At 43.4% G+C, this 25,477-nt stretch overlaps 1 protein-coding gene across 5 annotated transcripts in view; it reads left to right on the forward strand.

Annotated features, from left to right (window-relative positions):
• Positions 1–25,477, forward strand: part of thrab (thyroid hormone receptor alpha b) — a 98,848-nt gene that overhangs the window by 45,432 nt on the left and 27,939 nt on the right. For 3 of the 5 annotated variants that reach the window (XM_061755424.1, XM_061755423.1, XM_061755426.1), the window contains 2 exons: positions 2,329–2,421; positions 2,530–2,612. The exons of 1 other annotated variant lie outside the window; for it this stretch is intronic. The gene's annotated coding sequence lies outside the window, so the exon portion shown is untranslated. The remainder of the gene's footprint in view (positions 1–2,328; positions 2,422–2,529; positions 2,613–25,477) is intronic. One more of the 5 variants, XM_061755422.1, reaches the window with a different exon arrangement.

The following is a 25,477-nucleotide window of genomic DNA, read 5'->3' on the forward strand; positions in this document are numbered from 1 at the left end:
GTTTACAGGAAGTGGCCCGCTCTGTCGCCAAGCCAATTACTGGCTGTAAAAGTCAAAACAAAGGCTTAACTCCTCGAACAGACGACTAGTAGTGCTCATGTAACGTACGAGTGAACCTCACACTTCGCGGGCAGCTTCCTCTTCCTCTTCCCCTTCCTCTTCGCCTTCCTGTTGCGAAGCACTTAGTAGCTTTTAGTTTCTCATTGTCCCTTGCAGAATCTCTCGATCTGCTTCCATTTGTTTTTCTCACGTCGTCTCGCACATGACTCACAAGCAGCACGAGTGGCGATCTAATCAGCTGTTTGTGTAGAAAAGCCTAATGGAGTCATTTATCATAAATGAGTTATTAATATTGTTTGGTTTCACGGTTGATGCTGTAAGGTAAACTAACGTGTTTCACCCAAAAATACATTTATTTAAACACACTGTAAATGTATTTCACCATTAAAAAAAAAATCCATGATCGTGTACTCCCGCTGTATCGCATTTCATAATTTGTGTCCGCGCTATATCGCAGATTTTTATTTTTATTTTCATTTTTTTTACATTTTTTACAGTGCACTTAATTGCTGTAATGTCCTCACATGTGGGGAAGGATAGCCACAGTCGCACGCACGGAAGCTGCTATCGACCACCGCTCACGCCCAGATGCTCACATGCCGCCCCACTAAGCCGCACCTCTTAAAGGCACAGACACTAAAATATGTACAATATTTTCTATACATTTTGTGCTTCCAATTTTTTTTGTTCAAATATGTTAACACAGTTTTTTAAAAAGTGTGTTGTAATAAGTTCAAATGTTAATAAAGCATGTGGGAGGAGTAAAAAAAAAAAAAACATTTAAATAAAGCGTTCCGCCGGTATTTGCAGGAGATGGGGACCGAGCCCTCCCTAAAAGCTGTGAGTAATTGACACCAGTGTTGCCTTGAAAAAGCAACTGATAGCTTGATTTCGAAAGTAACGAAATTTGAAAAAAAGTAACTTTTTAGTTACTTTCAGCAGCTGTCAAGTGGCAGGAATATCACTTATCCATCGTACAAAAAAAAAGCATTAGCTTAGCGGTACCCATTACTTGGTAATGTACGCCGCACAAGTTACAGATTGATGTCACCAACATGCAAAAAGAACTTAAATATGAGTGTAGTTGAAGCCACATTAAATGAGCAACTTAGAGCAGACTTTCCATGCCAAATAGCCACATACATGTAAACAAGCAAAGCATTCTCAGTACACTTCTTTGAAGACTCTTAAGTGATAGACAGATAGCGACACGGACTGCAGCAACCCTGCCGATTGTGTGTGGGTCCGTGAAGGCGACTGACTGTGTGTGTGTGCTGGTGCTTAGTGTACAACCAACCTTAGTATTGTCCTCTTTAGAGAAACTCGGAAGTAGTGACTGTAATTCCGGTTTAAGTATGCCAATCCCTCGTCAGTCGGTAGCGCCCATTGTATTTGCGCCGCTGGCTGCTTGGGTACACGTGAGTTATCTGTGTGGAAAACATGCAACACGTCACGCGACGTCATCGCCCCAGACGGCTCCGTTGATAAATATTTTGCCGTTTATTTCGATATTATTCTTAGCCGTTGTGTGCATTTTAGTTATGGATAGTTAAGAATATAGTGTGTTTTGTCTGTTTTATTAGTCATTACAAAAAGGCTGAAAATTGGTCTTCACTTATGATGACATGCAGCATGACTGAATCAAGTGTCCTGGTTATTAACTTGCCTCATGTTCCCAAGCACTGTCGTTTGTTAATGATAAATATCTGTTGCCTGACGATAAAGAGCATGTTAAGCTCTGGTTCTCGTGAACAAAAAGGTAACTATTGGCAGATAAGTCAAAGTAACTGTAATCTGACTTCTCTAATATAAAAAGTAACGCGTTAGATTACTTATGACGTCACCGGACCACAGTTTGGGAGTAAGGCGTTACCGACATCACTGATTGACACATGCCCAAAAAGGTTTTTAATTGCCTATAGATGCCACAAGATGGCGGCAAATCATTTTTTTTCTATTAGACAAGGTCATGACCTGACTTCAACAGTCTCTGGGCTCCAAGATGGCGGCAAAGCAATATTTTTGTGTTGGATATGGCTTATAGGTGACATTTTCAGCGAAAGAAATGTCAGTGAACTCATTGCATTGTCTCCTTATATTGGGGATTTTCATTTATTTCAGGTGCGTCTGTAACATATACCCGTAATAAACAGAAGAATATAGCGGGTGATTACTGTAATTACTGTGTGCAAGTTGCGCGAGTCCGTTCACATGGCGGTCAAAACACGACCGTGATCCAAGCCTCTTTGTAATTGTTTGTCTTTGCAGTAAACGGGCCGAGGCTAGAGGAAAGTGAGCAGGGAATAAAAGAAGGAGAAGAAAAAGAAAAACAGCAACATGCAATCAAACAGCAGTAGTCAGGTGACCGGTGCGGCCTTGTTAGTTTTCTCTATGTTGAGCAAAAGCCCCCGCACCTTTCCCTTTGCCCAGCCCAACCCCCCCTCACCATGTTCTTTTCACGTCCCGCAGGGTGGAGACGAGGCGGACCGTGCCACGCAGGAGACCCGAGGAAATAATTAGCTGTCTGCACAAACGCACACGCAACATGACTGGTAGGGGGACCGCCGCATACGCCTCTCTTTAGCACACTTTGTTAAGCTTCCTCTTATGTAAATTGAACATGAAACACAGAGCTTTGTGTGTTAAATTGAGGTGAAGCAAGGTGTGTGTATGTGTGTGTGTGTGTGTGTGTGTGTTTGACATATGATATGGAATATACTGGGAATGAGTGTGTGGTATTTGCAACCACACATTTCTGCCGGGTCAATCAAATAAAATATTGAATAAACAGTGCAAGAAAGTACAGTGGTGCCTCGAGATACATGTTTAATTTGTTACTCAAAACGCTCGTCAATAGCACTCCATAATGGTGTACTTTATAAAAACATAGTCATGATATAATTAAATAGAATGTAATCAATGAAACAGTTTTTGCCCCATTTCTTTGCTTCCATTCAATGGACATTGTGCTGCTCCTTCTGGTTTGCGTGTCTTGGCCACATGGAGGTAATATAATATAGACATACGTATGTACTGTTCATGTAGTTCCTCCGTAAACCGCAGTTGTATTAGTCGTAAAGAATATATGCCAGTGAGTGTTATATTTTCTATCTACCTGTGTATTATTATTTTTTTTTATTTTATTTTATTTTTTTTATTATTAACAGTAAACTCCAAATGGGAGAGGCAATAAACAGCTTGATGCCTCTTTTTTTGGAAGATAGTGAACTATCTGCCAAACAAACGGCTGCTTATCGGGAAGTGAGTTGAGTTCACTGCCATCATACAGCGCTCGTATCTTGCATTATTGCTCTCAAGTCAAAGCAAAACAAAAAAAAAAAAGAATCGGCTGAATGACGGCTCATATCTTGAAAAACTTGAAAGTCAGGTCAGTCATATCTTAGGGCACCACTGTATGAAGAAATTATTAAAATTAGTAGCCACAACGTAAAAAATTACTTTTTCTACTATGTCACCTTTCTGGCTGCTTGAAATACGATTACTATGAGAGTGTATTGACAGTTTATTGAGGTTTGTGGTGCTTAATCACATTTTGATTGCGGTAAAAAGGCCATTGCGATATTCTAGCCATGTATTAAGGGGACTAGGTCAACGAATACACAAAAGCAGGACATTTTTGTGTGTGTGGTGGTTGTTTTTTTGTTTTTTTTCCCCCACCTCAGACTTTATTCTCTCGTATGTTTGCCCTTGGAGGCCAACGGAGAACTTCCAAGTCCGCGTTGGCGCGCGGCCGGGACAGCGCCTGGGAGGAAAGAAAGCCTCCCTTGGCTCTTGATGGCGAGCCATCTGACGTTACATAATGTCACTCGTACGCTTGTGGGGATACTGTGTGACAGAGTGATTCATGAATGTGGATTTTGGTGCTTTCCGCAGAGCAGGCGAGTGAGTCAATAGTTTCTGTTTCATTATGTCATCGGTTTTTATGAATAGAATCGAGTCAAGATGACCGACTTGCCCGTAACGTTTAAGCATACGCTCCACACACACACACACACACACACACCATTGTTTTGTATTGTATACAGTGTGCCGTGTGTGTGAATGTGAGTGTAAATGAATGTCTAGTCTATGTAATTGTGCCCTGTGATTGGTTGACGTGACGAACATTTCAGAAAGACCCCAAACTTTTGGTTGGTGTATATCAGGTATGGATCTGTTCTAGTGAGCCTATTGCAGTCACAAGAGTGACTGCAACCCTAGTCACAAGAGTGCAATCAGGAAATTGGAAACCGTGTCTTTGTCTCTCTTCTTCAGACATACTCTCTGCTGCAGGAAACTGTATGCAAATGAGCTCCCCCCCCACACAGCCAATCACAGCTCAGAGCTTTCGGAATACGTTTTGAACTGTGGCTCCAGCAAAACGTCGCGCCCGGCTCATCTGGCCGTGCATCTGGAGGGCGTAATTGTGCTTTAATCCCGCTTTAAGTCCCCAAGCGGCGCTCCGGTAGCGGATAATGCGAGTCAGAGTCGACTGGACAGGTGTTTCGGGACTCGCTGTACTTGATTCTCGTGGAAAAATGTGTCAACATGGAGTCCGACAGATGAAAACAAACGCTCGCAAAGGAATTGACGCGCTAACGTCACCCGTCTGGGGAAACTCACTTCATTCATGCGTAGTTACCAAAAAAAAAAAAAAAAACAACAACTAAGTGGAATGATGTCACTACATTTTCATCTAATTTGAATAGTGAGGGTTCACTGTACCATCACACTTAATGAACGGATTATTTATTTTTGTACGTTTTAATATTATATTTGTCTTCGATTGCTTCTCTCTGAAAGTGCATCGGCGATTGTGGCTCTCCTTGCCCACATGCGAGGGCATTACAGCGCCAATTGCTCCCTTATTTATTTATTTATTTATTTATTTCTCTCTCCCCTCCCCCGTTTCGCTCGAGCGGCGGCTTAGCCGAAGCTTATTTGTAAATGTGTTCATTTAAATTTTGGCTTGCAGTTGGCATGCTGGTCCGTGTGCGCGAGTGTTTTGGTTTTGTACAGTATTTGTGTTTTTTGGCTGCTTGTTCGGACCTCTGTACTTTTCGACAGTCACTTCTGGCTATAGTATACGGCTTATATGCACAGTGCTGTATGTATACAGGATGTACTGTATACTGTGTTTCAAATGTTTATCTCCGTGCGTGTGTGCGCGCGGCGACGTCGGCAGCAGTCCTGCAGCACCAGGTGAGATTTACGAGGTGTTAAGAGAGCTCGCCTGTAGCCCACTGCGAATGCGGGGGCTGTAAGGCCGGCTGTCATGAGCACGGGGTGCCCCTTCAAAGGCGCCTCAGACCCCGAAACCTTAAAGTGTTTGCCTGATGTCGGCATCACCCGCGCCTTCTCAAATGTCCGCCCGCCGCACCACCGCCATCCATTTTGTGTTCCCACTTCCTGTCCAAAAGTCACGTGTCCACCCTTCTTTTCGAAGCAGCACCTTAATAAATACCAGCTTGCTTGATTGTGTTTTGTGGGAAATAATCGGATATTGAAGACGGCCGGCGAGTAGCAATGCCGATTTTCAAAAATGCAGGAAACGCTCGCGATTCGATTTCAAGTCGGTGAGGGTTCACTGTACTTTTGTTATTGGTAGTCCTGAGTGGTTCGGTTCCCATTGTAACATAGCAGTTGATTTGCTGTCTTGGCACAACTTGTGGTGTTTGTTTGTGATAGCTATCTGAAATTAGAAATGTTGTTGCTGTCTGCAGCCTATTACGTTTTTGTGTGCTAGCCGAGGTGTGCGCTTGGCAGCATCGGAGCGGTGTTCCCCACCAAGTCATCCGTTGTGCTCAGCTCAACAAGATATTGGCCCAATACGAAACAAAAACACTAACACGGTCCTCCATAATTGCTCTTGTTGCGGCTTATGCCGTTATGTAAGGCAGTAAGTAGAATGTTTATGAGTAGACAAAGGACTTTCTGTACTTGCGTGCTCTCCGTGGGTCCAGCACTATGCGGAATACTCGTAGCCTCCAGCACATTTTGATTGCGCTACCTTTGATCCTAACACGGGTATTCATTTCAACATATGCTTATTATTGTGCTTGCGCAACTCTGCTGCAGCATACAGAGTATCTGATGTTTTGATTTGATCTTGAACGCTAAGGTTTGAGCATGAAAGCAAAGCAATCAACAACAGATAATGGATGTTTTCCATCTTTAAAAAGGAGTGGGAAGTTCAGGTACGTTTTTATTGTTTTGACTGCAGCAAGAGTGAAGCATCCTAAGCCACGGAAACCTTCTAATTTTACACTACCGCTAAGATTTTAGAAATAAAGTGCAATTTTTTTTTTTTAAGTCCGGTTTAGATTACAATGCGTTTTTTGACTTTTAACGTGCTCTCTGCGTGTGCAGCGGTGATTCACAGCCAGCGTGCTGTGAGTGCTGCCATGGGACTTGATCCAATTTGTCTTCATTCACTTCAATTTCATGATGTATTTTTGTTCATCTATCTATGTCAGCGACCTACAGTGAAAAGTAGAACCATTAAATGCCGTTCCACTAGATGGCATAAGGTACAATGAACCTGTGTATCCTCCTGTTGCCATTTATACATCAGAATAGTAGCTTTGTGTTCAAGTAAACAAATTTCAAACGGAGTAACTCCATTAGTGAGCCTGGTGGGGTGCCATGTGACATTGGCCAGTCTGTGTGCGAGGGTCTGGGCGTGATCCGTGGCCAACAGCAGCTCTGGTGTGAGTGTGCGCAATGTGTTTGTGATTTACTGTTCTCCTGGCGTTCAATAAATGGCCGAAAAGTGCACGGGCGACTGTAGCTCTCCTTTAGCACACGCGTTACAATTTTGTACACTGTTTATAAAAAAAAACAAAAAAAAACAAAAAAAAAACATGATTGTGTTTTGTGGGATAGGACCACTGGATAAGAGTGGTTCAACAATTAATTGATTAATCAACAACTAATTGATTATCAACTATTTTGATAATCAATGAATCGTTCAGAGACATCGTTTAACTTAAAATTGACAGTAAACAAAGTTTGTTATATCCGATTAAATGAAATGAACAACTTTGCAAAAAACATACACGTGCCTTGGCTTCATTAAGGTTAAGAAACATGAGTGTACAATGTGGGAAAGACACACCTTGCACACACAGTGAGCTCTTTCCACCTGTGCGCTGTCCCAGGAAAAGAGATTCCCCGCCCCCCCCCCCCCCCCCTGAAGTTGTGCTCTGCAGAGAAGCTGTTTCCTGCCGCAGCTGCATACAGACGTCTTAAAGAGTTTGAGCCGTGGAGAACTCCACATGGGCGAGTCCCCCCTAATTTATGAGTTACCAGCTGTGGCTTGGGTGATTTATTTATTTTTTTCGTCTTTGTTTTTTTGTTTTTGTTTTTGTTTTTCTTTTTGTGTTACGAGCCAAAATTGGAATTACACGGAAGCTTTAGGTATGCTGCCGCTAATCTGAAGTTAAAAAAAAAAAAAAAAAAAAAAAAAAAAAAAAAAAAGAGCTACTGTCGCCGATAAACTTTCAGCCAGTTATTGAACAAACACACAAAGGCAAACTGAAAACACTCGCAAGGAGCATGGAACAAACGTGAACACGTGCCAACCAGACTGATTGAAGTCTACAGTGTTTGCGCGTTTCGGCTTAGTTAAACTTATTTATTTTACATTCTCCTTATTTTTACATTTTACAGTATTGTGCTAATTTGTCTTTAGGAAAAACACCTACGCAAAAAAATGTGTTTTTGGTGGGGCTGTAACATGAATGGCATTTCAATGGGAAAACTAGATTGGATATACAATATTTCAGTATTGTAAATTGAGTTACAAAACTTGTAAGTCAAGGTTGCAAAGCCGCATTCCACTTGGCCAGCCGGTACCCATCAGCTGCCTCAGGAGTCCCACAGCCCAAAAAGGCCCGATAGGACTCCTTCTTCAGCTCGACGGCATCCCTCACCGTTGGTGTGGAGCCAAAACGGACGGGGGTATTCGTTTAAAAAGACTCCTGCAGAGCGCCACAACAACAACATTCACGTCATTATAGAGTCTCTGTATATGCCCTTCGGCAAAATATCAGCTTATTTTCTTTCTGCTGCACACTTTGGACGTTTGTTGATGTGAGTGGCGGCCAACCCGCTGGTGATCCTGCTAAAAGCCTCTTTGCCGCGTTTGAAATAAATATTGACATTCTCGTCACAATTTTCAATGTAAATATCGCTTTGGGCCAACTTAAAGTACACCTGGCGCCGCCATAGCACTCTTCGATTTCAAGTTAGTGTCTTTAACATTTTCAGGTTGTAGTTTTTAACTCTGCTTTTTGAGAAACGCCAACCTGGATGTTACTTGCCAGTTTCAGAAGCTTCCGTAGTTTAAAGCGCCGTCCCCTCTTGTGTGCACTGCTTGCACTAACAACACGGCTGTGAACAGAGCGTTTAATGTTTGTGTGTTCTTGCTCGCAAGGGGCCTTGTCAGCGACATCATCGATGTCTTATTGGTCTGAACCCCCTGCTGAGGATCTGGCCCGAGCGCAAGCATTCGAGCTAACAAGCTGTCCGTTGCCCCGCCCTCCGCAGCTCATTGATCACCCCGCCATTTGCTGGGAAAATCTCGCTCGCCCCCTACTCTGATGGGCAATCGTTTTTAAGGTGAGATTGAACGCATCATCCGCAAGGATACGCAGCGTGTCGAGCGTCGCAGCTGTTTGTCAGCGCTCGTGGGTCATCGCAGCTGTCGCGCACAAGAAAGAATCTGCTTTTGGCAGGTTAAAGAGAAGACCCTGCCCTCTGGGATTTCCGTGTTTGCCTCCGAAGAGCTTCTTTCAGCTCCTTAAGAATCATTTCAAAGAGCACTACAAGTAATGTAGGCAGACTCAAGAGCACCCAATATGTACTTCGTAACATTTTCATTTTACTTGTTATATAGTTCAATAATCACATTCTGCTATATCAGCCATCGTTGTGTATTGGTTTTTCCAGTATACAGTTGGGCTGCAGCTGTTATGTTATTTTTATTTAGTTTATGACGGCTGAAAATTTGGACACCCCAGATCTAAAAACAACTGATGGGGAAATAGCAACAGGAAACATAAAAACAAACGATCACAAAAAGGAAATATCACATTGCAATTCATCATGACGAGTGTTTTCACCGTCAGTTTAAAAAAACAAAAAAAACAAAAAAAAAGAAATTTCCCCCGTTAGATATGAAAATCTTCCTCATAATGCAAGCGCTTCACAGCACCGCTTGATGTCTTTGCTGTGGTTTCCCTGCTGAGCCGGTTCAGATGGATTGCTTCATTTTCTTGCTTCACGTCAGAAGAGAGCGTGCGCTTCGTTTTGCGTCGTCGCTGGGAACGGTTTCGCTCTCCCGGGGAGCCGGCGAAATGTTTTGCCGCGTGAGGTCTCGCCGCCACCGGGCAGCATCCCGGATATTCATTTGTAGTACACGGTTGGATTCCGGTTGACGAATATAAACATCCGCAGCAGTGAATGAGTTCGTCACACTCATTGAGGAATACCCTACCAATGATACTACCGCCGAAAAGGTGGGAAATGACAAGGTCGACGGTAAAATGGCAGAACCGGGAGAAAGGTCAAGAGAAATGACTTCACTCCAATCTGAAATAAATTTCCACAAGACCGTAACCTCCACGAAAGAATCCTTTAAAAAAAAAAAAAAAAAGTATTCGCTTCTCCGTTGGGGTTCACTTCCTGAAGGCGGGCCATCAAGTGGATGTACGTCTGCTCTGTCCCGTCCGTCAGCTCATAAATGTCGTCGCGAGGACGGGTGAAATGCTCCGAGAGGACTTTTATCCGGCCCTGCGGGATCTTAGGACTTGCGCCGGTCTGCTTTCTCTCACCGGTCCGAGTGCTTCACAGACTGATAGATAAACAGAGCAAAAAACATTCATTAGAAAATAGCTCCAGTCAAATATAATGATGTGTATTATTGGAGCCCACCCACAGCATGAGCTTGCTGCTGTATCTGTTTGAAGAGCTAATTACCACAAACGCACACACACATTCACAAACAGTCCCTGCAGACGGGTTTATGAGGCGAGCTGCGGGACTTCTACTTCCTGCGTTTACCCTTTTTTCTCCCCCGCCCGTTTCCTCACATTCCGCTGCTTTTCGTTATTCCAAACCTCACCGTTCCTGGAGCTGAAACAGAACGTATGTGACATTTTGAATGGCGGCCCGGAGACTTCATGATAGGGAATAAGCAATTCAAGTATTTTCCTCTTGGTGTGGCAGGGATACTGCTTTTCCATGTTCCATGACTCAGCAGAAATGTGAAATTACTGAAAATTACTCTTTAGGCAGGCACTCCACTTTTCATGACATATGGCTGCTTTTATTGATTTATTTATTTGAAACCCCTTTGCTTAAAGAAAAAGCAAATGACATTACGCAAAACTAGTTTTGCTCTCCGATTCCTTTTTCCTTCTGTGATTTGCTATGATACCAAGGGTTTTTTTTCCCACCAGCATTTACTGACTTAACCTCCAAAATAGAAATAAAATTAAATATTTTTTCTCTATAGATAGCGCAAAAAGTGTCATCCAGTCACTTATTTTATTTATTTTTTTTAAATAAATTAAGAGTTCTGAAAAATTGCTAACTTGGCAACACTTGTTAGTGCAAGCAGTGCACATCAGCAGGGACAGGCTTTAAAGTACGGAAGTACGGAAAAAAAAAAAAAACATCCTGACATATAAACTAGAATTAATCGATGAAATTGATTAATGGCTCGTGACTTGACAGAAACGATGCGATCATTGCAGCTAATGTTGGCACGCTAGGCAGCATTTTCCCATTTCCCGCCCCCCCCCGCCTGAAAACAACTTTTTAATAGACAAAAAAGAAAACATGGCTTACGGCCGTCTCACTAACGTGACTAAATGTAACGTGACTGCCTTTAATGTAGGCTAATGTGCTACGCTAGGCGGCCAGCTTCTGCTAGCCCGCTTTTAGCCTTCAAACGCTATCTAACCGCATCTTTTATTCATTATATTTTTATAAGACAAGTGCATGTTTTGTAACTTCAACACGAGAGCAGGAAAAGATCACTTTTCATGCAGATTGTTCTGCTAGCAATGTAGATTTATTTCCATTTGTAGTAGAGGTTTAAAGGTTTGTCTTCAGAGCGCAGTTTAATGCTGAGATGGTCGATGTGTCCATTTGCCAATTAGTCCTCCTTTTCTCATGAAGATCTAAAAGCGTCGCCATTCATCATCTTTCACCTTGGTTTGTCCTCTGCGGTGCTCATTAGTATCATCGATCTTGGCTGTGATGTGAATTTTGTACTTGTTGGCTTCCCTTTTGTGTTCTTTTATTATGAAATATGACTCCCCCGTGTGCGTCTTTAATCAGTCGCTGGTGTCCGCTTGTTTGATTAGTTTCTCGCTTCTTGTCAGATAGTTTGTTCTTTTTGTTTTTCTTCTGCCTGACTTTTTTTTTTTTTTTTTTTTTTGGGTGTGGGGACGACTCAATTGCTTTTGTTCTCTTTTCTTAAAGTTTAGGCAACATAAATCATGCATGGTAGGTTCATCGAAGACTCTAAATTGTCCATTGATGTGATTGGTTGGTTGCTCACATTTTCCGCCCATGTATTTTTAGTTACTTCCTCAAATGTATCCAGCCAGACTATTTTCACTTGCTTTTGTTAAAAAAAGCAAAAACAAACAAACAAAAACAAAAAAACATCCAGACTTTCAATCTTGAGGCAACATAATGCTACTCGGCTCCCGCAGATTTAGGGAAGAGGTGGAGTTTTACGTTTCTCAGACCATATTACAAACAACTGCATTTTCTTAATGCTGAGTGGTTTTCCCACAATACAGTGTGACGATATGAGGTAAGCAACTGTGAGATCGATCAATAGTAATAAATAATAGAGAGAAAAGAAAAACATACAATCAGCATCAAACATTATGATCCGTAAATAACAAAACCTCGGAGTAGAGATGAGAGGAAGCAGCTTTTTATTTTTTTTTTATTTTTTATTATAGATATAAAATATATATAGCCATTAAATAAATTTCCTGTTCATCTGAACCGAGCAGGAACTGGCAGGCACGGTGGCGCTCGGGTGGAAAATCAACCCGCACACATGAACTCATCTGATTTGGTTCCTTAGTAGAGTTACACGTGATGCCGCAAAGTCCAGTCCAGTCCATCATACCAGGCCGCTCGCTATACAGCAAGTCAATAGGCATCCTGTTTAAACAACCTCTAGTAGGTCACGGTCATTGGATTTTTAAATTACACATTACACAGTGGTTTTTGTCATCCTGCGTAAACGCTCCTTGGCAGAGGTAATCAACTTTAGTGTGTCTTATTCATTTTCCCTCATGTCCGCTGCCCCCCAGCAGAGAGCTGCTAGCTTTTAATTCCCATTTAACGCATAAAAAGAAAAATACTACTTACTACTAAAATAAGTGTGTTGCTATTGATGTTGCATGGGAAGTGTGTGTGTGTGTGTATTACTGGCTTATCATGTTTATACACTACGTATTGCTTTTTCCTCATTCAAAGCATGCTGCTAAATTTCACATCTTTTACTTTTTTGGTGTCTTGTTATGGAAAATATAAGTGCGTGTCACTGTTGATGTTCTCGCCAAAGTATGTGTGAGACTGGCTCTTTAGTTATTTAAAAAACAAAAAAACTTTTTCACTAGGTAGCAGTTTCTCCCCCCCCCCATTCAAAGCATGGACCAAAACGTGCTGTGCGGTGCTGTGGGTTTTGTATTTTTTTTTTTTAAAGTATTTATACACCAGATGGCGCTACTTCCCCCATTCAAAGCATGCAGCAAAGTTTCACAGCTCTTACTGTTTTGGTGCCTTTTTGCTGAAATAAGTGTTTTAATCTTTTAAAAGATTCATACAACAGATGTTGCTACTTTTCCCGTATTCAAAGCACAGCAAAATTACACTTGTACTGTTTTAGTGCCTTTCTACTGAAATAAGCGTGTTAGTGTGTGTGTGTGTGTGTGTGTGTGTGTGCGTGTGTGAGTGACTCTTTTTTTAATATTCAGAAAACAGATGGTACTAATGTTCCCCCATTCAAGGGATGAAGCAAAATTTCAATTTATTTTACTGTTTTAGGGCCTTTTTAAAAAAATATTTTTTGGGCCTTTCTACTGAAATTAGCGTGCATCACTGTTGATGTTCGAGAGAGAGAGAGAGAGAGAGTGCGTGTGTGTGTCTGCGTGCGTGTGTGTTGCTTCCTTTCCTGCTTAACAAAAAAAAAAAGACAAAACAAAACAGAGGCCCCGCCCTCTCTTATTGCTACGCATCCACCGTGTTGAGCTTTGCCTCTGCAGTCCATTTGGATTTCCCCTCGCTAGCCGCGACGACACGTGGTTCAACTTCCTTTCGCCGCTGCGAGCACATTGGCCGACGCCTGTACATACCCCCGACACACCCACTCCCACGCCACCTCAAAAAAAAAAAAAGGCTCACTGAGGTTGCTGGCACGAGCTGCGAACTGGCCTCTCTGACTGGACAATTAGAGGCTTGGATGTCTGTTGTGAGACTGTAATGCCCGCCAACACACAAGCGAGCACTGCCGGGAGCAAGCGGCCATGTCGACACGACATGAAAGACCAAATGAGATTATTTACACAATATAAAAATATTACCAATTTACCCAATATAAAAATATTACCATTATAGTAACCAAAATGATGACGGTTGTCAGGATATTTGTGTTTGGCAATGCGCCACATGCGCTGATCCACTAAATTAATCATTTTTTGTTTGGCTGCTGGGTGATGAAGTGCTGCCTCCACGAGGGAAAATCCAATCTACCGAACCCCCGCCTATTCATTAATTCACCTGTTCTCATCTTTTTTCTGTGCTGTTTGTGATCATGAACTATTTGTAGAGAAACTTACAGAATCGTATATTTTGTGCCCTAAGATGCCACAAGATGGTAATAATTTTGTGTCAAGAAAGTATTGTTAAAGTGATAGATTGACTGATAGACTTAGATCTTTGTATGTTGGGGAGGAGCTATGTTTAGCCTGGGTTGTTAGTGGGATTTACGGAGAGTTTTTGCCACATGTAGATTTTTTTTAAATCAAATTATGTAAGCCGTGTAGTTGTAAAGGCAATGTTTTGAGATGATCTTAAAATGGTATTAGTGTTTTGTGATCATAATTTGTGGTTGATTATAATTCCCAGCCCCACCCCCACAAAAAAAAAAAAATAATAATAAAATATTCTTGAACAAGCGGGGTAAACTGAAAATAAGCGTTTTCAGGGCTGGTCCCCCCAAAAAAAGATTTAAAAAAAAAAAAAAAAAAAAAAACAAGAAAATAGAAATAGAAACAAAATATCCCCCATCTTAAATTTCCTTGTAAATGTACTAGAAAGTGTCCACGCCTTTACAACCCTTGTGCCCTCTCACATTCGCTCCGGTAACACCAGACGGGACGGTGCCCCCCTGCGGGATGCTCGATTCAAACCTCAATCCCGCCTTTAGCCTACGTCTCTTGAGGCGGCTAACGAGATGGCGTGCACACAATGTGATAAGCGGGGGTCGCGCAGGGGACGCGTGCATCCGCCACTTTAGTCGCGGGAGGCGGGGCGACTCGGCTCCTTTCTCAAGAGTCGCCTTCGGGGTCCTGCGTGAGCCTAATGTCTCCCGTCTTGCAGTCCACGTCTGCTTATGTTTGAGGCCACTCTGTCTTCCTCCACCCCCGCGTGTGTGTGTGTGTGTGACACTTTGAAGGCACCCTGGCCGCTATCCAGGTTATCTATTTCGAGCTCGTGTCGCGGCACAGAAGCCCGCAGCGCCGCCATCGTGAGTCACGGAGCTGACGATGCGGACGCGCTCGATGCGCATCATGCAACGATTGGCCAGGCCCGCGTGGCAACATGCGATACGGTTGTCGCGGCTACTTACACGCTACCGTAACGTGAAAGTGCGTTCAGTCGCGGCCTGTATTACGGGTACCAAACTCAAGGCCAGTGAGCCAGATCCTGCCGTCGATGTCGGTTTTATGTGGCCCGGCGAAAGCTTTTTGCCACAATCTTACCTTGACGTCTGTTCAAAACCTGCCAGTGGTGCGAAAGAACCATGTGCAAATACTTTGTTACTGTATTAAAGTTGATTTTTCAGGTATTTGTTTTCCAGTGTTTAGTTTCTGACGGCTTTTTACTTTTACTCCTTAACTATTTACTCCTTCCACATATAAGTACAGCGTGTGAGTACTTTTGCCACCTCTGAAACTAGCCATAAAAATTATTTATGCGCAGTATTTTGTTGTGTGCGTGTGTGTGTGCGCGGGAGGGCGGCACGGTGGTCGACTGGTTAGCACATCTGCCTCACAGTTCTGAGGACCGGGGTTCAGATCCCGGCCCCGCCTGTGGGGAATTTGCATGTTCTCCCCGTGCCTGGATGGGTTTTCTCCGGGCACTCCGGTTTCCTCCCACATCCCCAAAACATGCGCGGTAGGTTGATTGAAGACTCTAAATTGCCCGTAGGTGTGAATGGTTGTTTGTTTCTATGTGCCCTGCGATTGGCTGGCGACCGGTTCAGGGTGAACCCCGCCTCCCGCCCGAAGATAGCTGGGATAGGCTCCAGCACGCCCGCGAACCTTGTGAGGATAAAGCGGTACAAAAAATGGATAGATGGATGGTGTGTGCGTGGGTGTGTGTGAGAGTGTGAGTGTGTGAGTGAGCTTGTCCCAGCAGAACTCCTTCCATCGGACTCCACTAATCCAGGGAATGTTCTAGCCTTGACATGGACTATGTGACCCTCCCCTCCTAACCAAGTGTGTTTGTGCGTGCGTGTGTGTGTGTGTGTGTGTGTGTGTGTGTCTGTTCGTGGACTGCATGACCCAGAATGTCTTGCTCCTGTTCTGTCAACACAGCGCTCACGTGCACTAATCCAGCGTGTGGGTGCACACACACACATGCACACACACACACGCGCGCGCGCACACATGCACTGGTGTTTATCGTCTGGGAGAGGCAGCCCATATAGAATTCCCCCTATATGCCCCCACTCGCCTGTTGTCTTCCCTCCTTCGCCGCCAGCATCTATCTTCCTCGTTTATCTCTGGCGCCTGATTGGACGATTGTATTGGCGGCCTGTAATCGGACGAATCCACCCTCCAGTCTATGCCGCCGCATTACCGCTCGACCTCGTCAGGCCTTTTCGCTCTACTAATGAACCTGCTCAGTTGCTTAAAAAGAAAAAAAAAAGTTTGAGGTGATATTTGGTAGGTTTTTGACACTTGTCAAATAGACACCAGACAATTGCTTGTTTTGTTGCAAAGTGGCAATAATAGATTAGCAGCGCCTAATTCCTCTTATTATGGAAATTTGACTCTTTGTTTGGATACAAATACCGCGGAACCTTGACTTTCGAGTTTAATTTGCTCCGTGGCCAAGCTTGTAACTCAATTTACTTGCATGTCAAATCAATTTTTCCTGTTGAAATTAATTGAAAGGCCATTAGTCAGTTCCAACCCCTCCCCCAAAAAAACACCACGTTCTCTGTTAAACAAATTTTAAAAACAAAACCACAGAAGAGTTATCTCCTTATACAGAGTTCACCCACTATATTGTCATGCCCTCACTATTTTCCTTTTTTTCCCCCCCATCAATCATTTTTACAGTATATTTACTCACTGTAATGCCCTCGCATGCAGGAAAGGCGAGCAACAGTCGCCGATGCACTTTTCAGCCGTTTTATTCAACGCTCGGAGAACAGCAAAACACAAACACAATAAGCACACTCAACCAGGAGCTGCTGTGGACCACAGCTCACGCCCAGACATTCACACCGCAGACTTTTCCGATGTCACGTACCACCCCAACAAGCCCCGTCAATTAAAGGCATCTTTCTAACATACAGACAGTACAGTATTTTGTGTACATGTTATGCTTGCAATTTTGTCTGTGTGTTCAAATATGTTTCAAATGTGAGTTTTCATACGTTCAAATGTGTACGAAGCGTGTGACTGGGGCCTGGATTACTTTCTATGGAAAAATGAAGGTTACGCAAAATTATCCAGCCAAACGTTGTAATTTCAGCTGCATTGTCAGCACGACTGCGTCAAACTCCCACATTAGCTGTACCTGCCGAGACTGGCGATCCTGTTGACCCGCATGCCACCGTACTTGTCGTTAACTATTGATGTCACCCGCCGGTGATTAATGACTCTCCTTTGAACCTCACAGCCAAGATAGCCGTGACGATGGGTAAGAGCGGGCGCGGCCGCCGTATCCGATGTCACGCAGCCCAAAGCTGGTTTGCACCCGTCGATCGCTCCGCCGTGCCGGGTCGAATTTCTCAACTTGGATGCAGAGTCATCGTGACGATAGTATATACCGTGCATCATGGAAGAACAATAGCAATTATCGTGTGGATAACTTGCAATGTATGTTACATAACTACAGTTCTACAGTTAAATGTGGTGGTCCTCAGGGATCAATCATTGGTACACGCATAGTTTGAGTATACCACTACCAGAAATACGATCGCCATTGACAGTGCTTCACTCTTTTCGCATTTCATTTTACGTTCTTATTCCAAAATGCTCATAATACCAAAATACTGGTCAGTTGATGTAAGCTACATTTAGTTTCTTAATTTTATATTTCTAATCATTTGCAAAAATATATTTTAAAAAGAACAAACTTTTTTTCTCATCATTATGGGGTGTTGCGTAGAATTTTGCGGAAAAAATGTATTTGATCCATTGTGGAACTTGAAATAAGTGAAGCGCTACGGATACGTTTCGAATGTACTGTAAATAAAGCTATAAGATAAAATGTTATGAAAACACGCCATGGCCAACTCATTAAGTTTCTTTCCATTGATAGTAATGTCAGGCCTACCGAAAGTGGTTGATGCTGTATAAATTTGTCATGCTAATGGCTGTTCTTTTTTTAATCTGCTGACTTTTTTATGAGGACTAGCCTCTGCGTGACCCTCTGGAGAAGGTGGAATGTCGAACGAGTGGAACTGGAGTAAAAGGTTGATGTAGGAAAGCAAACGTGTGTACGTGCTCCTCACAAAAGCAACACAGATGGCGAGCTGAATGCCAAGTGGTGTTCTATATTCCCCACTGTTGTATACGTATACACATATGTGCCCATACATAGTGTAGAGTGCACATATAATGCGCCGGGGTCAAAGTGGTGGATAAATATTTAGCATTCCTTGGGTCCGGCAGAACCTCACGTGGCCTGAGAGGGCCGGCAGTGCAGTGCAGCGAACAGACCTTCCCTGGTGCATGCGTCCACGCGTCGGTGCACTTCATGAAGTTCACGCCTGCGCACTTCTCTCAAGACAAGTTTATTTGTATAGCACCATTCTTACACCAGGCAAAATCCATAGTGCTTTACAGAGGCAAATACATCAGGACTAAAAACAAGATTTCATGAAAATTGGACAGTTCCAATACCAAGTCAGCATAAGGTGGAGGGAATTATGAACAGTTCCAATTACTAGTCAGTGTTAGCTGAAAACCTTTGAGCGTTTACGTTTCCATTCCATTATCAAACTAGTTATTGAGTCGTTGTTGATTAATCGATTAATTGTTGCACCTCTAAATCTAAGCAAGAAGGGGGGAAAAAAACAGATGATTAAGATGTTGCATGTTGGCATGTGGTAATTAATATAGTCTCATTATTATACAGTAATTGGCAAAGTGCGAAGCATATTATTGTTGACAGTGACCTGTAAAATCCGTTACAAGTCCAATCTACTGAAAAGTGAACCTGCAAACCATTTTTTCTCCCGTTTGGACAGAAGATCTTTAGTTGTAGAGATGTTCTTCAGGTTGTAATCAGCAGGAATGTTCAGCTATGGTGGATCAGCGTCCAGTTGAACAGGAAAGCAAGCTCATGTTAGCGATGGACATTCCATACATTTCCTGAATTGCGAGCAAGGTAATTCTTCCCGTCTCGCTCCCCTCCGTCAACTTTCTCGATCCGTCGGAATGTTTTGTAAATAGTTCCAGCCATTTGGAAACGTCACACAGTCTATAATCCTGTCAGCGGCAGTATGGTCCAAAATGGCCGCGTGGGTCGTCCGTAGCAGCATGTGGCTGCACGCTCGGTGGGCGTAATTGCAGGGTCCGGCGTGGACTTCATGTAAAGTGTCAAACCGTCGCCATGGTAACAGGACATCACACTGGTTGAGATAGCTGGGGCAAAGTGGATGAATGTGGGAAGGTGACACCATGCTGAACCTTCACGTTAAACCTTGACTTTGAATCTTCGCTGTGAACCTTTGAACCTTCCCCCCGAACCTTGACTCTGAACCTTAACACTGAATGTTGACCCTGGACCGTAACCATGAACCTTCCCCCTCAATCTTTAACCTAAACCTTCCCCCCTGGACATCCAGCCTGAGTCTGCACTTTAAACCTTGACACTGAACCTTCACCCTGAGCCTTCAACCTGGATATTAACCCTCAAGCTTCATTTTAACTCTGAACCTACAACCCGAATCTTTACTCTAATCATTAACCCTGAATTTTAACCCTGAACCCTCACCATAGACCTCAATAGTGAATCTTCTCCCTGCACCTCCACCCTGAAGCTTCACATCAACCCTTGGCACTGAATCTTTAAACCTGGACTCTGAATCTTCACCCTGGACCTCCACCCTCAAGCTTCACTTTAAACCTCGACCCTGAATCTTCACCCTGTACCCGCACCCTCAATTTTCACTTTAAACCCAGACTCTGAATCTTCACCCCGAACTGTCAGTCTGAACCTTCAACCAGAACCTTGATGCCGAACGTTCACCCTGGACATTATTCCTGAATCGCCTACACCCTGAATCTGAACGTTCACCCTGAACCCTCTCCTTTAACTTCACCTTGGTTCTTCACTCTAAGCCTTCCCATCTGTCTTCTCCCAGCGTCAAGTCAACCATACTGCAGTAGATCAGACGTGTTGGGTGACGTCGAATCACGCCTGTGAGGATTCTGTCGCGTGAAAACTACTATGACTACTTTTTTTTTTTCCCTCTTCTTTTTCTCATCAGCGCTTTTCTTAGTCTCCAGTCCAAAGACTGAAAATTCTTTGTGTTCTGACACAAGCGGGTCTCAGGGGGGTTCCAACTGGGTTGTGCTCGTTGGACATGCGTGTGTAAAGCACATGTACAGTGTGTGTGTGTGTTTTTGCCTTAATATATACTGTGCGAATGCGTGGGTGAGATGAAGTCTAATCATATCCAAGACCACCCACACACAGACACACGCTCGCGATGATCCGGGGAGGGGGGGGATCCGGGGCCCCTGGCCCTCTGGTGCTCCGGCCCGAGTCTCTGCCAAGAAAATCACCTTCCAGTCCGTCGCCTCCACCTTTCTGGACGCCTCCACACACACACAAACACCTCCCTCCCGCGCCACCTTCTCATCTTTCATAGATTCTTCTGGATCCGCTCAGGAAAAAGATTGGGATTATAGTGTGTGTGTGGTTGAGGGGGTGCGCAGGGGCCTCACCAGGCTTTACCATAACCCTGGGTGGTGGGTGTGTGGGTGTGTGGTGGGGCACCAAGCAACCGTGCTGGTGTGTGCGGTTTCTTTACGGTATTTTTTTATTGCTCATTACAGAGGTGGCCGAGATGTGGTGATGAATGGAAACACTTGAGGGGCTACAGAGAGGTGACGCGTGTGCGCGAGTGTGTGCGCGCGCGCGCCTGCACATCTGTCTTGACACGCGTATACTGTATCTCCGTTCATGGAGTGGCACGCACCCTTAAAGGAACAGTACATTGTGTTTTGTTTTGACTTTAGTCTTTAAATTGTGTAAAAAAAATAAAAAAAAAAATGTGGAATTGTACATATGTTTGCTTTGCTCCTGAAGCCTCTGCTTTGGTTAACGTTGACCCCCAGAAAAATTCACTCTGACCCTAAATGTAATCACTTTCAATATACATTGTTTAATGTTTGGGCTAAAATAAAATCTTTTTCTCCCCTCCACTTATAGAAAAAGTAAATGACAGACATTATTCAAAACACATTTTCCTCTTAGTTTGTATTACCTTGAGACTGAAAACGTCAAACGTTTTGCAAAATGCGATCAAATCTATTAATCGTTCAAGCTCAATGTTAAGTGCTTCCTGCTGTGTTGGTGTATTCATTCGTCCAACTCCCCAAACTCTTTACAGTTGCCCCATGTGCGACTTTGGCGCTCGGTCGTTCCATAACACAGGAACGTGACGACAACACGGCCGAAGCCCCGCCCCCCTTCGACCCGCGCGTTGAATGTTTTCTGCCATCCCGCCACGTTTGCTATTAGAAGGGCTGCCAGCTAAACGTAGCTGGAAAGAAAGCAGAGCAGTTGTGGACAGCGCCTTCACGTTTAGGACCTGACTGAAGGGATTTTTGCTGCTATTTCCATCACAGTGTTGAGATTGACATTTATGCTGTCTTATTTTTATTTGAGCTGCGCCAACCCGCAAATCCTTGCGTAAACTGTGGACTCATTGGAAAGCGCAACTACACACCACTCTGCCTACAAGGTCCTAGCATATTTAAATGCTAACGTTTGTGTTAAAAATCCATGCGGACGTTAGCTTGTTTGCAAACTATGTTGAGCTCGACAACTGAACAACGTTTGTGGGTGCAAAAATGACCAGTCAGGCATCATCCATTGACTGAGCCCGGCATTAAACCAATCAATGTTTGTCGTTTCACACCATGTCAACAAATAAATGGGGGCGCACTTCATTCAGGCCAAACTATTGTGCAGACTAAACAGGCTGCCGTAGAACATATCAAACATTTTAAGCGGGTTCAGTTAGGGCTTAATTAAGCTTAAAGGAGACATATTAAGTAACATTGAATTTGTAATGTTTGTGTCCCAAGTAGTTTTGTGTCTGGAATGCCTGCCCCACACATCAAGTGTGAAATCACATCTCAAGTGGTCCGTCCATTTCTGAAAATGTGTCAGTGAGCGTCGCTCCGACTGTTACCTCACAGCGGCGCTAATTAGTGGTGGGATACATCTGTAACTTGTCATCCTTGGGGTGTTTTGACAAAAGCACACAACAGACAAGTTAAGACACAGAGGAACTGTTTTAAATTGTGGAAGAAAAACACATTTCTCCTTTTAAGTTTAAAGTGGAGAAAAAAAAGTCTCCTTGTAGCGTCAGGAAGCCTGATAAATCAGTCGATTAAATCCCAATGAAGAAACGAACACAACGCACTCTAACATCTGTTCATTAAGTAAGCGTTTGAAAGGAATGAAATGGCATGGTCGTCTCACGCACGGACGCACACACACACAAGGACAATGATTTCAACAAGACGAGACAAACATCTGAATCTATGTCAGAAAAAAGGAAATGCAGAAAAACAAATGTGAGCGGCGTGCGCGTTTGCATCCCGCTGCTGCGGGCGCTCGGGCCTGCAAGGAGCAGGAAGTGAGACTGATTGGTTTCCCTGGCGCGCTCACGTTCTTGGCAGAACTTTGGCTCGGAACGACGGGAGAGGGGAAAGCTTACTTGTATTTTTCCATACGCTGTGCATGTGGAGCCTCTCAGCACCAGCACGAGTCATTCAGCGACACGGATCCACCTCTGTTTTGTTTGCATTTACAGTGAAATGCAGTGAAACACTACGCTAACGCCCCATTTGTCACGGGGGATACTTTTCAGACCCACCCGCAATAGGTGAAAATCCACGATACAGAGACCATATTTTTAAAAAAAAATAAAAAATGCTTCTTTTATGCTTTGACCGCTTTCGCTTGCTTGAAACTCATTTGAACTTATTAAAAATACACTTAAACATATTAAACCACACTTTTTAAACACATTGTAAACATTTGAATACAAAACATTTCAAGTAGGGCTTTAGGTATTTTTAGAATTGTCTATTATCGATTATCCCGTCGATGATTCGGATGAATTGTTTTGCATTGTTAGGCACTATAACGTGCATCGGCGGTGCAGGCGTCTTCCATTTCTTGATGTTTTGATGACGCAGCGCTCTTCAAACTGTCGCCGCGGCTTTTCCCTTCTCGCTGTGTCAGTGCGCCGACCGGCTCTGTTTTGTCGAGAGCGACCACTCCGGGACGCCGTCCGACTGCGGGCAAAGAGTGGCCTCGGGCCTTTAAATGTATGGGCGCAGTACTTGACTTGTGACACAAAAAGTCTCCTGGACTGCCACTGACCTCATGGTCTACACGCGCGTCTGCGCACGCACACACACAGACGCACACTGTACATGCAAACAGAACATGATAAACGCTGTGCCCGCAGTTACCAGGCCAAAGTTCACTTCATGTATACAGCGCATGGCCAAAAAAAAAAGGTTTTTGTGTTGCCTCCCACAAGTGGCACCAAGTATTGAGGCACCTATAGGATGTAAAAAATGGGGAGTTTGGACAAAGGTAATGGGACACTTGCAGAAATGGATAAGTGAAATGTGGAGAAAAGGTATCAGGATTTGGGACACCCTCAGGAAGGGATTGAGTCAGGAATTAAGAGAGTTCTGTCCCAATATTTGTGTCCACGTCGCCCAACCGGCTTCGCCCCAAATCAAACATTTGGCACTTCTAGCAGCCGGTGTGATATTAAAAACTCTGCCGACAGCCATTAGTTTGCAGAGACCATGAAACATGATCGTTTGGCCTTTGACTGGAGGTGGCGCGAACATCTCCCCCCGCGGGCACACGTGTTACTAATTGCTCGTGGGGCACTGACCAAGCGACTGTGATCATCGTGTGAAGGTTAGGAGGCGTAAGTGGAGGTGGTGTTAGTCTTGTCATCCACGTTTGAGCATTTTTTAAAAAAAAGAATTTTACCACAAAAATCTAGTAATTCCGTTCCTAGAAATCGTTTGCTCGCCTAACGAGTCCGATTATTGACTCCTCTTAAGTCGCTAATTAGTGATGACGTCACACGCGTGAAATGTATTTTGGTTTTGAACTTTTCCAGCATCCCTGTCACCACTAACGATACATATCGGCATCAGGATATAAAATGACCTATATTGGAATATTACATTTCACACAGCCCTATAAAGAAACATTTTTTGTATTATTATCATATAATGATGACATCAGTGACATCATGTCATTTGTATTATTTTATATTCTCACCCAATGAGAATCGATAAGGAATCAGATCGATAAGCAGTATTGATATAAAATTGCCACATTTTCAGCAATTTCCGTCCCTAGCTACACCTGTAGAGTTTTATTTGTTTAACCTACTCATAAATTTTTATATTACCTTCTCAAGCAGAGTTTTTTTGCTAGCTCAAATTGAGGAACAGGTGGTACCATTCTGATCATTTGCATAGGTGCAAATGGGTGACTCAAACACTTTTTTTCTCTGAAGTATTTGCATGTTTTATTGTTCTTTAACATTTTATTTTTCTGAAAACCCTCGTGGCCACCTTGCCTTTAAAAAGAATTTGCAGCTTGGATGCACATCAATGCTTTTTGTTAACGAACGCCTCTCTGTCCATATGTAGCTTTGAACCAAGAAAGCTGCTAAAAAAAAAAAAAAAAAAGAAAAAAAAAAAAAACTTCAAAAGAAAAAAAAGCAACAAAAATCCTCCTGACAATCAAACTCAAATGAATCGATAAAAATGGACGAATCGCCCTGCCCTAATTGAAACATGAAGTTGCAAAATAGTGAAGTCTTTTTCTCACGATTAGCTCGCTCGCTTGTTAACTTTGAAGTATTTTGAGAATGTGTGTCATTGTGTGTAATTAAAGGTGAAGTCTGCTGCGGGGAGAATGCCTTGTTTTTATGTGGACCAATTAAACAAAAAAATTACAATAAAAAATGCATGAAGGGGAGAGAAGCCCCCGCAGCATGTGGCGACGTGAATGAAATTACGTTTGGATGCATTACAATACACTCGCATTGTTTCCTTACCACTTTTTTTTTCTTTTTTTTTTTTTCTTTTTTAGGTCAAACACAAGCATATGATTCCTTTGCGCCATAATTAGCCTGTCACAGCACTGTATTATATTGTAAACAGATGTGGTCAACACATTTATCATCATTAAATATGACGCCATGTGCTCGCACAAAGCCCAAATCCATAGCATGCTTTAAAATGAAGATGAGCACAAAAACATGTGTGCCTTAAATCTCCTGTCATTGATTGTGCCGTCATTCCAGAGTTCTCCTTTCAACTTTTCCCTTGGTGCCCTCGCCCACAAAGAGTTTTTAATCTTCATTTCACCTTCGCACGTGTGAGCCTTCCTCTCTTGGTCCCCGTTGTCGTTATGGGCGCCTGTGTCAAGGACAAACTCGTTTTCCCCGAGTATCAGTGGTGACTTCCACTGCGGGAGAGACGTTCAAGGACTCGCTCGTGGTGGTGGAAAGAAAATGTTCTTTCAGAAGTTAGCGGATGAGAATTGCGCGAGATCCTGCTATATCGTATATTGGAAACATTTTTACAATAGGTTTATTCTAACTGAAAAAAGACAAAATATTTGT

This window comes from Phyllopteryx taeniolatus, chromosome 19, assembly GCF_024500385.1.
Source record: "Phyllopteryx taeniolatus isolate TA_2022b chromosome 19, UOR_Ptae_1.2, whole genome shotgun sequence".
In the NCBI taxonomy this organism is placed as follows: domain Eukaryota; kingdom Metazoa; phylum Chordata; class Actinopteri; order Syngnathiformes; family Syngnathidae; genus Phyllopteryx; species Phyllopteryx taeniolatus.